The sequence below is a fragment of the Giraffa tippelskirchi genome, chromosome 3 (assembly GCF_054371585.1).
Source record: "Giraffa tippelskirchi isolate mGirTip1 chromosome 3, T2T-mGirTip1v1.2.pri, whole genome shotgun sequence".
Taxonomy (NCBI): Eukaryota; Metazoa; Chordata; class Mammalia; order Artiodactyla; family Giraffidae; genus Giraffa; species Giraffa tippelskirchi.
Window position 1 is genome coordinate 149432705 of NC_137277.1, and position 14546 is coordinate 149447250.

Below are 14546 nucleotides of genomic sequence, written 5' to 3' on the forward strand. Positions count from 1 at the left end.
TGTAGGCAGAACACTCTCTGACAAATCACAGCAAGACCTTTTGCGATCCATCCCTGGAGTGATGAAAATTAAAATAGTTTTTAAAATATTTTAGACTCTCACCTAACTTCTATTATTCAGACTTCTTAGTCCACCTGAGTTCTCTCTGTGTTGAACTGCAATAACTTAACTGCAGGTCATTCTGTAAGTTATTTTGTGAGATTCATGGCACACCTTTGGGGTTAAAATTGACCAAAATGATAAGCACTGAGAGAACATGTGGATGTGCTTTATTTGTTTAAGTACAGAGAGTTTTAAATAAACGAATACCAGTATTGCCTATGAAACTACATTCAGCAGACATGGTTCTAGCAAAAGTCAGAGTAAGTGGGTTTGGGAAATAGGTCCTTCAGTTAAATGCTCTTTATCTTTTTATGATAGAATCTTTTTCTCTTTACTTTTTCAGTCATGTTAATAGTAAAATCACTCTCCCTCAGCAGCAAGCCTGTGCTTGCTGGCGGCTCTCTTATTTCATGTTGACCACCAGGCGGCTCTCTTATTTCATGTTGACCACCAGGCGGCTCTCTTATTTCATGTTCCAAGAACTAGAGGCCTCTCCATTGTTTTCAGTGTCTACACATCTCAAATTTGGTTCATAGTGTTTTCTTGTTGATTATGAATAATAAGCAGTACAGGTTCTATGAACACAATTTACATTAGAAGAGTCCAGTGCATTTTGTTGACTAAGAAGGTTTGAGCTACTAGTCCAGTTTCCTTTTTCTCCAAAGCCTGGATTTGACAAACATGACCTTCTTTATGACTTCACTACAGCCCTGCAATGAAACATGGTGTACAATTCCTGAGACATTGGAAGAGGTGACTAATCGCAAGTTGTTCAAACACTTGCATGAAACAGTGGCATTTTTCCAGAATGCTATCAAAATTTAGCAAAATTCTATAAAGGCATTTTATAAGCAAACTTAGCTTTTAGGGTTTTGGTTTTTTCAAAACTATTTTTACTTTGGCTTTCTTGATATTTAATTTTTAAATAATTTTAATTGATTTTATTTATTTATTTAATTTTAATTTGTTTAATTATTCTGTATGGTATCATAAGAAGGGGGAAATGGGTACAGTTTTTTTTCTTTTACTCTAAAGCTTTTGTGTCTTTAAGTTTCCATTAAGATGCCATCAGGTGTACAAACTGACAGGAACTTCCCCAATTCTAAGAACTTACTTGGAAATTTTAGATGGTAAATGAAGCTATTGATATCTCCTTTACTAAGGATGCAAATGAGATAGTGAGGGAAGGACAAGACATCACTGCCTCTATCCTGATAAACCGAAATACCCCAAATGATCAGAGCATTGGTCTAGAATAGATCATGCCTGAGTCAAATGTGACATCAGTTACCTATTTCAGAAATGTTGGATACTTTTCAATATTATTTTGTCTTTTATCTAAATCTGAGCCACTATTTTCTCAAGTTCTCAAAAGATAAATTATTTTCCCAATCTTTCAAGTCTTTTTGGATTTGAGGGCTGTTTCTCCTGTAACAAATTTTAAGACTTCCATTTGTTTTCAAGAGGATCTCTTTCAACATGAAAATCTTTAGCAACATCAAGAATGATATTCTCATAGTATAAATTGGTGCAGCCACTATGGAAAACAGTACAGAGTTTCCTCAAAAAAATAAAAATAACAACCCCAATCCTGGGTATATATCTGGACAAAACTATAATTCAGAAAGATACATGCACCCTTGTGTTCATAGCAGCACTATTCACAACATCCAATCACCAACAAATGTCCATTGACAAATGGATAAAGAAAATGTGGTACGTATATATACAAAGGCATACTACTCAGCCATAAAAAGAACAAAATAATGCCATTTACAGCAACATGGATGAAACTAGAGACTATCATACTAAGTGAAAGTTAAGTCAGAGAGAGACAAATACCAGATGGTATCACTTATATGTGGTATCTAAACATGTTACAAATGAACCTATCTATGAACAGAAACAGACTCATAGAGAACAGATTTGTGGTTACCACGGAGGAGAGGGGCTTGGGTAGGGAGTAGATTGGGAGTTTAGGGTTAGCAGATGCAAACTACTATATATAGAATGGATACACAAGAAGTTCCTACTATATAGCACAGGGAACTATATTCAATATCCTGCAGTAAACCATAATGGAAAAGAATATTAAAAAGATTATATACATATGTATAATTAAATCAGTTTGCTCTACACCAGAAACTAACATAACATTGTAAATCTACTATACTCCAGTTAAAAATAAATTTTAAAAAATAAATTAAAAAATGAAGACTGTAGCAAGAACCAAAAAGAGCAGTAACAGACTTTTGAACTATTTGAGGGGGAGGAGGGAAAGCTCCATCCTTTCAAAAAGATTTACACAAAAATATATTGCCCAGCCCAAAATTGATTTGAAGAATTAAAATAAGAAATCAGAACCAGGATTGGTTTAAATTCACAGTGTGACTAAAATTCTAGAAATAACTTCTCCTAAGCTATGCAAAAGTTCACTAAATTGTACTCTATCTAGACCTTCCTCTTAATTAGTTTTGTTTCTCTATATCGTTTCTGTATCTGACACATGAGAGGAGAATACTTTATTATCTAGGGAAGGAATAAAAAGGAGCCAAGAACTGAACTCAGCCAACCAGCTGTTTGACCTGCATAATATTTAAACTGTGTTTTAATTTAAATGTCTTTTAGATGTGACCTGAACTCTCTCCAAATCCAGCAATTCCTTATTGTCTTATACCAAAGATTGACCCATTTATGTTTCCTTCCTAATCTTTTTAACTTTGATGTGCGCTCCCTTTCCAGGAATTTCTGTCCCAGGCATAACATGGAAATAAGGACCTAGAGGAAATGCTTATAATATTGGAGGAAACTTGAGAGGAGTGACAGCCCCAACTTAAACTGTGAAGCAAGGCAGTTCTTGTGCTCTTTCCACTGGTGCGCGCTCTTCTTCCGTAGCAAGTCCTCTGTTGTTTTATTTCTCTATTCTCCCTTCATTTCCCATTGAAACCTGAACATGAATATGGGTCTAATCCTCACTCATGGGATAGAGGACTACTTTTAAATATATATATTTTTAAACGCTGTATCCTGTCCCAATATGGCTTCTTTAAACCCAAAGAAAATTTCATCAACTATCACCCCTACTTGAAGCCTGCTTGGTTTTTATAACAGCTTCTGTTTCTTTACCCTTTTTAATTTTTTTAGCTTGGTAGGTGAGAAGGTCAGGAAAAGTAGACAAGAAAGGCCACTCTTGAGAAAGGAAAGGTGAGACAAGTTTCTTTCAGTTCAGCCTTTTAGAATGGGGGGACCAGAGAGAAGAGGCTTTCAGAAATTATTTTCTCCAAGTCAAGCCCTGGCTTCATGGCACACTGAACCAGAGAAGTACAGAATGGGGATACTGACCTCAGGAACTTACCTCCGTGTTCTTCACCTTCATAAGTCAAGACCTACTGGTACTGTTGCTCACCTAATTTTTTTCTGGTTTTAACACTGGGAAATTCTTTCAGTTGTTCATGTCAACAAAAATAATTGGTGATGTGCTTTTAAACAGCTTTCACAGTTAACCTTCTCCATAGTTTTTTCTTCTCCAGACTCTAAAATCCCCTTCCACTTTCCTGTAAGCCTCTTTCTCTCCTCATTTATTGCTAACCTTTCTCTGATTTGTTTTCACCTAAATCATGTGGCCCAAATCAGACCTTCTAGTACCTTCACCTTTAACATTCAATGGATAACTTAAAATTTCATCTTGGGGAAGGTTATTGATGCTACTAACCCTGCTAAGCTGGATTTTCTAGACCAAAACTTGAGTGAAATTTAGGCTAGAATTCAAAAGGAGTGTGTTTTATTATACAGCAGACAGCTGTGCCTTTCTTTACGAGCAAATCTGCTACCTGAAAACCTGGCTTTGTAGAATAGAAAGAGATTCTTCAATTAAAAGGATTCAAGGATTCACCAATCCGCCCCCCCACCCTTTTTTTAAATAGGCTTTCCTCTGGTACAAATCATCTTTTCAGTAATACATTTTTTGTGTGAATTAACATGCACTTGTATGATTTGAGAGGGTGAGAAGAAAACTACGTGCTAACTGAAGCAATGTAAGAACTGCTAATTTTAGAGAAAGTACCAATATGACTTTGTGTCTAATTATTCTATACTGCCTTTCCTGCACCTTTCTTTCTTTCTTTCTTTTTTTGCCACTTAATTTTTTTAATTGAAGGATATTTGCTTTACAAAATTTTGTGGTTCTCTGTCATACATCAACAAGAATCAGCCATAGGTACACCCATGTCCCCTGCTCCCGAACCTCCCTTCCATCTTCCTGCACCTTTCTTAATAAGTCTCTACTCAAAAGTGAAATTTAAAGGGCTTTATTTCTACTATCCTCTAGCCTAAATAAATAAGCTTCTTCCTAAAAAGGTAGTGGATAAACAGAAAGGAAATTAACCCCTCAATTAAAAAAAAAAAAGAAGTAAACATATTTATTAATTTCTCTTCCTTTATAAGTTTCAAAATAATTAAATTGATTTGGAGGCTTACTCTTTATTTTTTAAGATTACATTTTAACTAAACAAGGCAAAGCAAGAACTTCCCTTTAACTCAAACAGTTCCTTGAATTTTTCAGATAAGCTCCACCCTTGGCACTAATATCTCAAAGTTGTGAGCCAATACCCAAAACTCCTATGTAGCTGGGATTAGGGAGTTTTATTTCCTAGTGGCTAAGTGTGTGTATGTAAGAGAAAGAGAGACAGAAAATGAAAACTGAGAAAACAGTATCAGTGGCTGGAATTCGTGAAGCTCAAAGCCGAGAACTCCTTTGATCCCTAGAGCAGTGGAAAATCCATTTCACTTACATCGTTACCCAGAAGTTAGAAGTGACAAAACATAGGGAACTTACTGTCCTGGAAACAGAGCAGGGTACAGTCACAAAGGTAAAGGAGGTGGTGGTTTGAAAAGGCTGCCTACTCTTTTCTCCTGGAGGAGGTGGGGGGACCCTCTTCCCACCTTTTCTCAGGGAACTAACAGCAGAAGCATCAATGCTCTCTATCAATTCCACACATTTGTCTGGTGAACTCAGGAGTCTGGATTTCCAAAATGGGTGGCTTACTTCACAGAATTTAAGGGTCATTTTAAAATTGTTGCTTTGTGACTATGGTCTGTGTCAAACCTTGATGTCAGTGTCATGTTCTGGGTAGGAATGTTTTGCTTTGTCTGGGCTTGAATTTTCTGTAAGTAAATAGTTTTTGCCAGATGGAAATAAAATTGTCACTGTCTTTAGGTATAATGTTAAATAGTATGTAGGCTAGATATTTTGGAAAGTGATTAAATCATTTTATATATTGCTGACATTTCAAATTGACTAATTCATACAATCTACAACATTTTTTTATCGAATCATGAAATGAACAATAGTTGCCAGAAAAGAAATCTGAAGGCAAAAATTTTCTTTCATTGAATTTTATATGTGTGTATATGTATATGTATACATACATATATACACACACATATATATATACTCTTGATATGACTAAATAATAAAATACAGTACAAAAAAGGAAAGAAGTAATTGATAATTTTTTTTTGGCTATGCCATGCAGCTTTGGGATATTAGTTCTCCAACCAGGAACTGAAACTGGAACTGAACCTGGGCCATTACCCTCAGCAGTGAAAGCACAAGTCCTAACCACTGGACTGCCAGGGAATTCCTGCAGTTGATACTCTTTATTTGCATTAATGTATTTTTTGAAAAAAAATTGAAAAAAATTTATTCCTATATATTCATCTATTGATGAATAATGATATTTAGCTTATTAAATAATAAAAATAACAATTTTAAAGACTTTCAATTTCAAAGATATTATTCAAATTCAGTAAATTATTTCATGTATGAACTAAAACATACATTAACCAGATAAAATCTTACCATGTGCACCGTTTCATTGTTGTAAATTTTAAACACAAATGAAACTTTAAATGATCACATAGAGTGAGAGAATAGAAATCATTCCATGTCTTAACCTATATAATCACAGGCTATCATTTATTTTGAATCTAATGTTTAAATTCAAGAATATGTTGTATTACAGGGGCTTGAGATGTGAACTGCTCCCGAGATGAGTAGAATAATTTTAAACTGTTATGAACTTACTCTTTTTTTAATTAATTTATTTTTAATTGCAGGATAATTTCTTTACAGTGTTGTGTTGGTTTCTGCCATACATCAGCATGAATCAGCCATAGGTATACATATGTATACCTATGTCCCCTCATATACATATATGTATACATATGTACCCCCATATACATATATGTCCCCTCACTCTTCACTTGATCTTAGCCAAAAGGCCGAGAAGCGATGTCCCCTCACTCTTGAACCTACATCCCGTGAACTTACTCTTGAAGTGCCTATGTGTAGCTGAGTCTGCATGTCTAACTGGGAATTCTCCCAATTAACTTTTATGTAAAATAAAATGTTTATTGAAGCAAAAGTGATACAAGTATGTTAATTTGAAGCTTTCATCAGTGAAACTCAGTTAGCAGCAATTGTGTCCATGCTCAGTTGCTCAGTCTTGTCTGACTCTTTGAGACCCTCTGGATTGTAGCCCACAAGGCTCCTCTGTATGTGGGATTTTTCAGGCAAGAATACTGGAGTGCATTGCCATTTCCTGCAGCCCCTGAATTGGAAGGCAGATTCTTTACTACTGAGCCATCTGGGAAGTCCAGCAACAATTGTTACAGAATTTATATCAACAAAAGAATTTGGGGGTGTGTGAATCAGCTGCTGCTTAGTCGCGTCAGTCGTGTCCGACTCTGTGCGACCCCACAGACGGCAGCCCACCAGGCTCCCCCGTCCCTTGGATTCTCCAGGCAAGAATACTGGAGTGGGTTGCCATTTCCTCCTCCAGTGCATGACAGTGAAAAGTGAAAGTGAAGTCGCTCAGTCGTGTCCAACTCTCCGTGACCCCATGGGCTGCAGCCTACCAGGCTCCTCCATCCATGCGGTTTCCCAAGCAAGAGTACTGGAGTGGGGTGCCATTGCCTTCTCCGTGAATCAGCTATTCTCCAATAAAAATTAATTTTAGAAAAGAATTTGAGAGGAGTAGTCTATCACACTGTTTAAGACTCATGGTGATGATAAAAAGCAAACCAACTCCTAGTTGCCTTGAATTACTGTTTTTAAACACATCCTCTTATTGCTTGAGCCATGGGGGTACTATTCCCACTGCCCATCCCTGATACACAGCTGCCTACTAAGCTCAAGCCACACTGTTAGGTATTAGAATGCCACATTAGGCACAACTAATGAACTCTGGTCCTCATGGGACTTCCACATTAGTGGGAGAGGTCAAGAGAGAATAAGTACACAAACAAGTTATAAATTCCAAGGGCTGTGAAGGAAGCAAACCATATCCAGAGACGGAGAGTAATGGGAATTCTGTTAGACAACACGGTGAAAGAAGGCTTATGTTCTCAGTGCTTGATGATCAAGACGGGGAGGGGAGTGACTTGAGGTTGGAAGATAAGTGGACACCTGACTAGCTTTGAAGAGTTTGGCTTTTATTCACATCGCAGAAAAAAAAAATCCTTTCAAATGTTAAGCAGTGAAATGACGTAAGTTTATGTTTCCAAATGATTACTCTGGCTGCTGTGTGGAGAACGGATTAAAATCTGGCAAGAACAGAAACTAGAACAGTTTGACTGACTGTCTCTAGTCTGGAGAAACATAAGAGAGACTGTCTCTAGTCTGGCTTGGCCTACAAAGGTGGCAACAGTATTAGGAAGAATATTAAGATTATATTTTCAGCAAGAGGGATGAAAGTGGGGAGTGAGGTAAGGGCAATCTTCAAGAATGATCCTCGGGTTACTGGTTTGTGTAACTAGGAGAAAGGTGGTGTGTGTGTGTGCTCAGTCATGTCTACCTCTGCAACCTTATGGACTGTAGCCACCAGGCTCCTCTGTTCATGGGATTTTCCAGGCAAGAATACTGGAGTGGGTTACCATTTCCTTCTCCAAGGGATCTTCCTGACCCAGGGATTTTTTTTTTTTTTTAATTTTAATTGGAGGCTAATTACTTTACAATATTGTGGTGGGTTTTGCCATACATTCACATGAATCAGCCATGGGTGTACATGTGTTCCCCATTCTGACCCTCCTACCTCCCTCCCCATCCCATCCCTCAGGGTCATCCCAGTGCACCAGCCCTGAGCACCCTGCCTCATGCATCGAACCTGGACTGGCGATCTATTTCACATATGATAATATACATGTTTCAATGCTATTCTCTCAAATCATTCCACCCTCACCTTCTCCCACAGAGTCCAACAGTCTGTTCTTTACATCTGTGTCTCTTTTGCTGTCTTGCATATAGGGTCATTGTTAACAACTTTCTAAATTCCCTGACCCAGGGATTGAATTTGCAATTCCTGCATCTCTAGTATTGCAGGCAGATTTTTTTTACCACTGAGCCAAGGAAGGTGGTGTCTTTTACTTAAATGTGAAGTTTGGTGACATGTTTCCTAATAATGCATCTCTCAATGAGCTTTTAGTTATTTGTTTTTTAATTGACTTTATCGTTTATAACAGTTTTAGATTCTTAGCAAAATTGAGTGGAAAATACAGAGAATTCCTTCTGGTGCCACACACAACCTCTCCCACTGTCCACATCTCGCATCAGAGTCATGCTTTTGCTAAAATCAGTGAATCTACGTTCACATGCCATCACCCTAGATCCGTAGTTTACATTAGTGTTCACTCTTTTTTTAAATTGAAGTATAGTTGACTTACAATGTTGTGTTAATTTCAGGTGTACAAGCAAAATGATTCAGCAATATATATATATATATATATACACACATATATATATATTCTTTTTCAGATTCTTTTCCGTTATAGGTCATTACAAGATATTGAATATAGTTCCCTGTGCTATATACAGGGACTTGTGCTGGGGCCTTGTTGTTTATTTTATATATATATGTATGTGTATATACATATATATATGTATATATGTTTATATCAGTATGTATCTGTTAATCCCAAACTCCTAATTTATCTCTCCCCTACCTTTACTCTTTGGTAATCATAAGTTTGTTTTCTATGTCTGTGAGTTTGTTTCTGTTTTGTAAATAAATTCATTTGTATCATTTTTTCAGATTCTACATATAAGTGATATCATCTGATATTTGTCTTTCTCTGTCTGGCTTATTTCACTTAGTGTGATAATCCCTAGGTCCATTCAAGTTGCTGCAAGTGGCAGTCTTCATTCTTCTAAGGCTGAGTAGTACTCCATTGTACATATATACTACATCTTCTTTATCCATCTGTTGATGGATACGTAAGTTGCTTCCATGTCTTGGCTATTGTAAATATGAACATTGAGGTTCATGTATCTTTTAATTAATTAGAGTTTTTGTCTTTTCTGGATATATGCCCAGGAATGGGATTGCTGGATCATGTGGTAACTCTATTTTTAGTCTTTTAGGGAACCTCCGTACTATTCTCCAACATAAGTTTCACTCTTCTTGTTGTACATTCCTTCAGTTTTGACTAGTATATAATGACATGTATCCAGCGTTATATTATTTAACAAAATAGTTTCACTGCCCTAAAAATCTTCTGGGCTCTGCCTAATCAACTCTCCCTTTTCCTTTTCTTTGATAATCATTCCCTTTTTTTTCACTGTCTTCCATGGTTTTGCTTTTTCCAGAATGTTATATAGATAAAAATATGTAGTAAATAGCCTTTTTAGATTGGCTTCATTTATTAATTCAGTTCAATTCACTCGCTCAGTCATGTCCGACTCTTTGCGACCCCATGAACTGCAGCACGCCAGGCCTCCCTGTCCATCACCAACTCCTGGAGTTTACCCAAACTCATGTCCATTGAGTCAGTGAAGCCGTCTAACCATCTCATCCTCTGTCGTCCCCTTCTGCTCCTGCCCTCAATCTTTCCCAGCATCAGGGTCTTTTCAAATGAGTCAGCTCTTCGCATAAGGTGGCCAAAATATTGGAGTTTCAGCTTCAGCATCAGTCCTTCCAATGAACACCCAGGACTGATCTCCTTTAGGATGGACTGGTTGGATCTCCTTGCAGTCCAAGGGACTCTCAAGAGTCTTCTCCAACACCACAGTTCAAAAGCATCAATTCTTCAGTGCTCAGCTTTCTTTATAGTCCAGCTCTCACATCCATACATGACTACTGGAAAAACCATAGCCTTGACTAGAGGGACTTTTGTTGACAAAGTAATGTCTCTGCTTTTTAATATGCTATCTAGATTGGTCATAACTTTCCTTCCAAGGAGTAAGCATCTTTTAATTTCATGACTGCAATCACCATCTGCTGTGATTTGGGAGCCCAAAAACATAAAGTCAGTCACTGTTTCCCCATCTATTTCCCATGAAGTGATGGGACCGGATGCTATGATCTTAGTTTTCTGAATGTTGAGCTTTAAGCCAACTTTTTCACTCTCCTCTTTCACTCTCATCAAGAGGCTCTTTAGTTCTTCTTCACTTTCTGCCATAAGGGTGGTGTCATCTGCATATCTGAGGTTATTGATATTTCTCCCAGCAATCTTGATTCCAGCTTGTGCTTCTTCCAGCCCAGCATTTCTCATGATGTACTCTGCATGTAAGTTAAATCAGCACGGTGACAATATACAACCTTGACGTACTCCTTTTCCTATTTGGAACCAGTCTGTTGTTCCATGTCCAGTTCTAACTGTTGCTTCCTGAATACAGGTTTCTCAAGAGGCAGGTCAGGTGGGCTGGTATTCCACAGTTTATTGTGACCCACACAGTCAAAGGCTTTGGCATAGTCAATAAAGCAGAAATAGATGCTTTTCTGGAACTCTCTTGCTTTTTTGATGATCTAGCGGATGTTGGCAATTTGATCTCTGGTTCCTCTGCCTTTTCTAAAACCAGCTTGAACATCTGGGAGTTCACGGTTCATGTATTGCTGAAGCCTGGCTTGGAGAATTTTGACCATTACTTTACTAGCGTGTGAGATGAGTGCAATTGTGCGGTAGTTTGAGCATCCTTTGGCATTGCCTTTGAGATTGAAATGAAAACTGACGTTTTCCAGCCCTGTGGCCACTGCTGAGTTTTATATATTTGTTGGCATATTGAGTGCAGCACTTTCACAGCATCATCTTTCAGGATTTGAAATAGCTCAACTGGAATTCCATCACCTCCACTAGCTTTGTTTGTAGTGATGCTCCCTAAGGCCCACTTGACTTCACATTCCAGGATGTCTGGCTCTAGGTGAGTGATCACACCGTCATGATTATCTGTGTCGTGAAGATCTTTTTTGTACAGTTCTTCTGTGTATTCTTGCCACCTCTTCATTTACTTATTAATATGCATTTAACCTTCGTCTGTATCTTTTCATGACTTGGTAGCTCATTTTTTTTTAACAGAGAAAAATATTCCAGTGTGTGGATGTATCACAGTTTATTTATCCTTGGTTGATTTCTTGGTTGATTTCAAGCCTTGTCAATTTATGAACAAAGCTGCAATAAAGTTCAAATGCTGGTTTTTAGGTAGACATAAGTTTCTAATTATTTTGGGTAAATATGAAGGGGCATAATCTCTGGGTCATAAGCTAAAAGTATGTTTAGTTTGTAAGAAACTGACAAATTGTCTTCCAAAATGGCTGCACCATTTTGTATTCCCATCAGCAATGAATGCTTCTCCCCATCCTTGCCAGCATTTGATGTTGTCAGTGTTTTGGATTTTCACCTATCTAATAGGTGTTGTATGGTATCTTCCTGCTGTTTTAATTTACAGTTCCCTAATGACATATGATGTTGAGCGTCATTCATATGCTTATTTATCATCATCACACACACATGTATCTGCTCTGGTGAGGTGTCTGTTCAGGTCTTTTGCTCATGTGTTAATCAGGTTGTTCGTTTTCTTATTGTTCTGTTTTATGAGTTCTTTGTATATTTTTGATAATGGTTATCAGATATGTCTTTTGCAAATATTTTTTCCCAGTCTGTGGCTTCTCTTCTCATTATCTTGGCTAATCTTCAATTTTGTCTCTTCAGACCACGGTTTCATTGTAACTTTTATTTTAATTCAGTGAAATGTTGAGATCATATATACTGTATAGGGCTCTCTTTTCCTTTTTTAAAAACAAATATATTTTATTATTATAAAAGCAATATGTATTCCCAATGGAAAATTTGAAAAACACATAATTATAAGAAAAAGAGAGAAACTTATGAAAAATTATGGTACCTTGACTAATATCCTTAGCAGTAACTTGAAACCTGCTCTTGTCCTGGGCCATTTGACAATTCATATCGGAAGCCTAAAAATGCTATTCACCCTTTGACCCAGCAGTTCTGTTTAGAAATGTATTCCAAGAAAATAATGAGACACGTGCCCAGAGAGTTAAATACAAGCATGTTCCTAATTGGAAAAAACTAGAAACAACCTATATAGTTTGCTAGGGCTGCCCTAACAAAGCACCACAGACTGGGTGACTTAACAGAAGTTAATTTCTCACAGTTCTAGAGGCTAGAAATCCAAAGTGTCGGCAGGATTGATTTCTTCTACAGCTTCTGTTTTTGACTTGTAGATAGCCATCCTCTCCTTGTACCTTTATACAGTCTTTCCTCTGCGTATGTCTGTGTCCAAATTTCCTCCTCTTATAAGACACCCGTCATAGTGGATTAACGCCTGTGCTAATATCCTCATTTTAACATAATTACCTCTTTAAAATCTAATCTCCCAAGTACACTCACATTCTGAGACACTGGACTTCGGACTTCAACATATGAATTTTAGGAGGACATGATTCAGCCCATAACATAACCTATCCAAGAATTGGAAGTTAGGTAAATATTTTATGATTCATTCACATAATTATACATTCACATAATATATACATTCTAGTTCATGCAAATTTTTAATATTGACATTAAAAATAGCCCTAGTAATCTATATGACATGGAAAGAATTTCATGATGTATGTTACTCAGTGAAAAGAATAGGCTACAAATTAATATGTGTAGTATTATTCTCTTCTATGTGTGAAGCACATACACAAAAGCATAGAAATTACATTGAGGGTATGATGAGTGTTTTTCCTTTGTTTTATTTTTGTTTACTTATTTTTTGCTTAATTGTACATTTAAAATTTTTCCACAATAAGTTTTTGCAATATTTAAAAAAACTCCTCCCTCCCTGCCCCCTCATCATCACACACACACACACACACACACACACACACAGAAGCTGAGGAAATCTACCTTTTCCTAAAGCACATTTTAGGGAACAGTTCTCTGCTTAGGTAGTTTTCCTTCAGCTTTCTTGCTGCTAAAGTGAGTTTCAGTGGGATATGAAAGCTTACTCAGTGTTCTTGACTGGGTCTGTTTCCCCCTATATAGGGTTGGCCTGCTCATTTAAAGTGCAATGAAGTGCTCAGTGTGCCCTTTTTCACTGTGCTTTTTTTTTACAGTGCTCAGACTATACTCAGTGTAGTCTTTTTTGGATGCTGTTTGGAAAGGTTTTTGTGTAATCATAAGACGTTGCCAGTGACATTATAACTGAATGATTCATCTTGGTTTAGGGCTTATGATCAGACAGGCTCTAAACTCTATTTTCAAACTTGAATAGAGAAGAAAAACTTCAAGAGGGTAGGTTCCCAAGAAGAGAGCAGGGTAGGTATGTTCAGAGTCCTGATCTCTATGATTTCTAGTTTAGGAAGCAGAAGGTGGTGTTCACATCTCATTCATGGGAGAATTGACTATAGGCATTTTTCTTTTAAAGTCTGCTATTTCTTATAGGCTGGGCCTACCACTCTACCTATTTTCTTAGAGTCCTGCCTCTCTTTTCTTTTCCCCAACTTCTGTAGCATGGGTAATTTATGCTCGAAACAGGTACTACTTGAATAAAAGGACAACACACCTAAGTTAAGACATCATAAAGTAATTCAAGGTTACCTATGCACACAACTCCGCAGGGTAAGCTTTCACTTTGTATATAATACACCTACATGGCCATCAAAATGCAGCTACTACTCTGGTTATTACATGGAGTAGCAATGGATTAGTACACTATACTTGTATAAGTAGGTAGTGTGCAACAATGGCAGAACTTGAAAATTTAATTTTACAATAAAGAGGGCCTCTTGAACTAAGCACCTTGCTTACACTTCTGACAAATCTTGAGACTACCTCTAGAATTAAGAATCCTCTGCAGAGGCACACATGTCACAGACCCCTTCTTGCTCTCATTTCTTAAACAGAAAGAGATGCTTATGCCAAGTTGTCCATTTTCAGAGCAAAGTCATCTGTGTGCGCTCCGAGTTCCTAGCATTTTGCTTTAATCCCTGATAAAATGTAACTTAATGGCTATTTACATCTATTGTGTATAGTACTCTCAGTGAACAGCTTTGATATTCCAGCGTCTGAACTACCATGCTACTGGCCAGTTAGCATGAATTAGGAATGCTCTTCATGTGGGTTCCTGCCCTGACCAGGCAGCTCCTACTGCTTGCAAT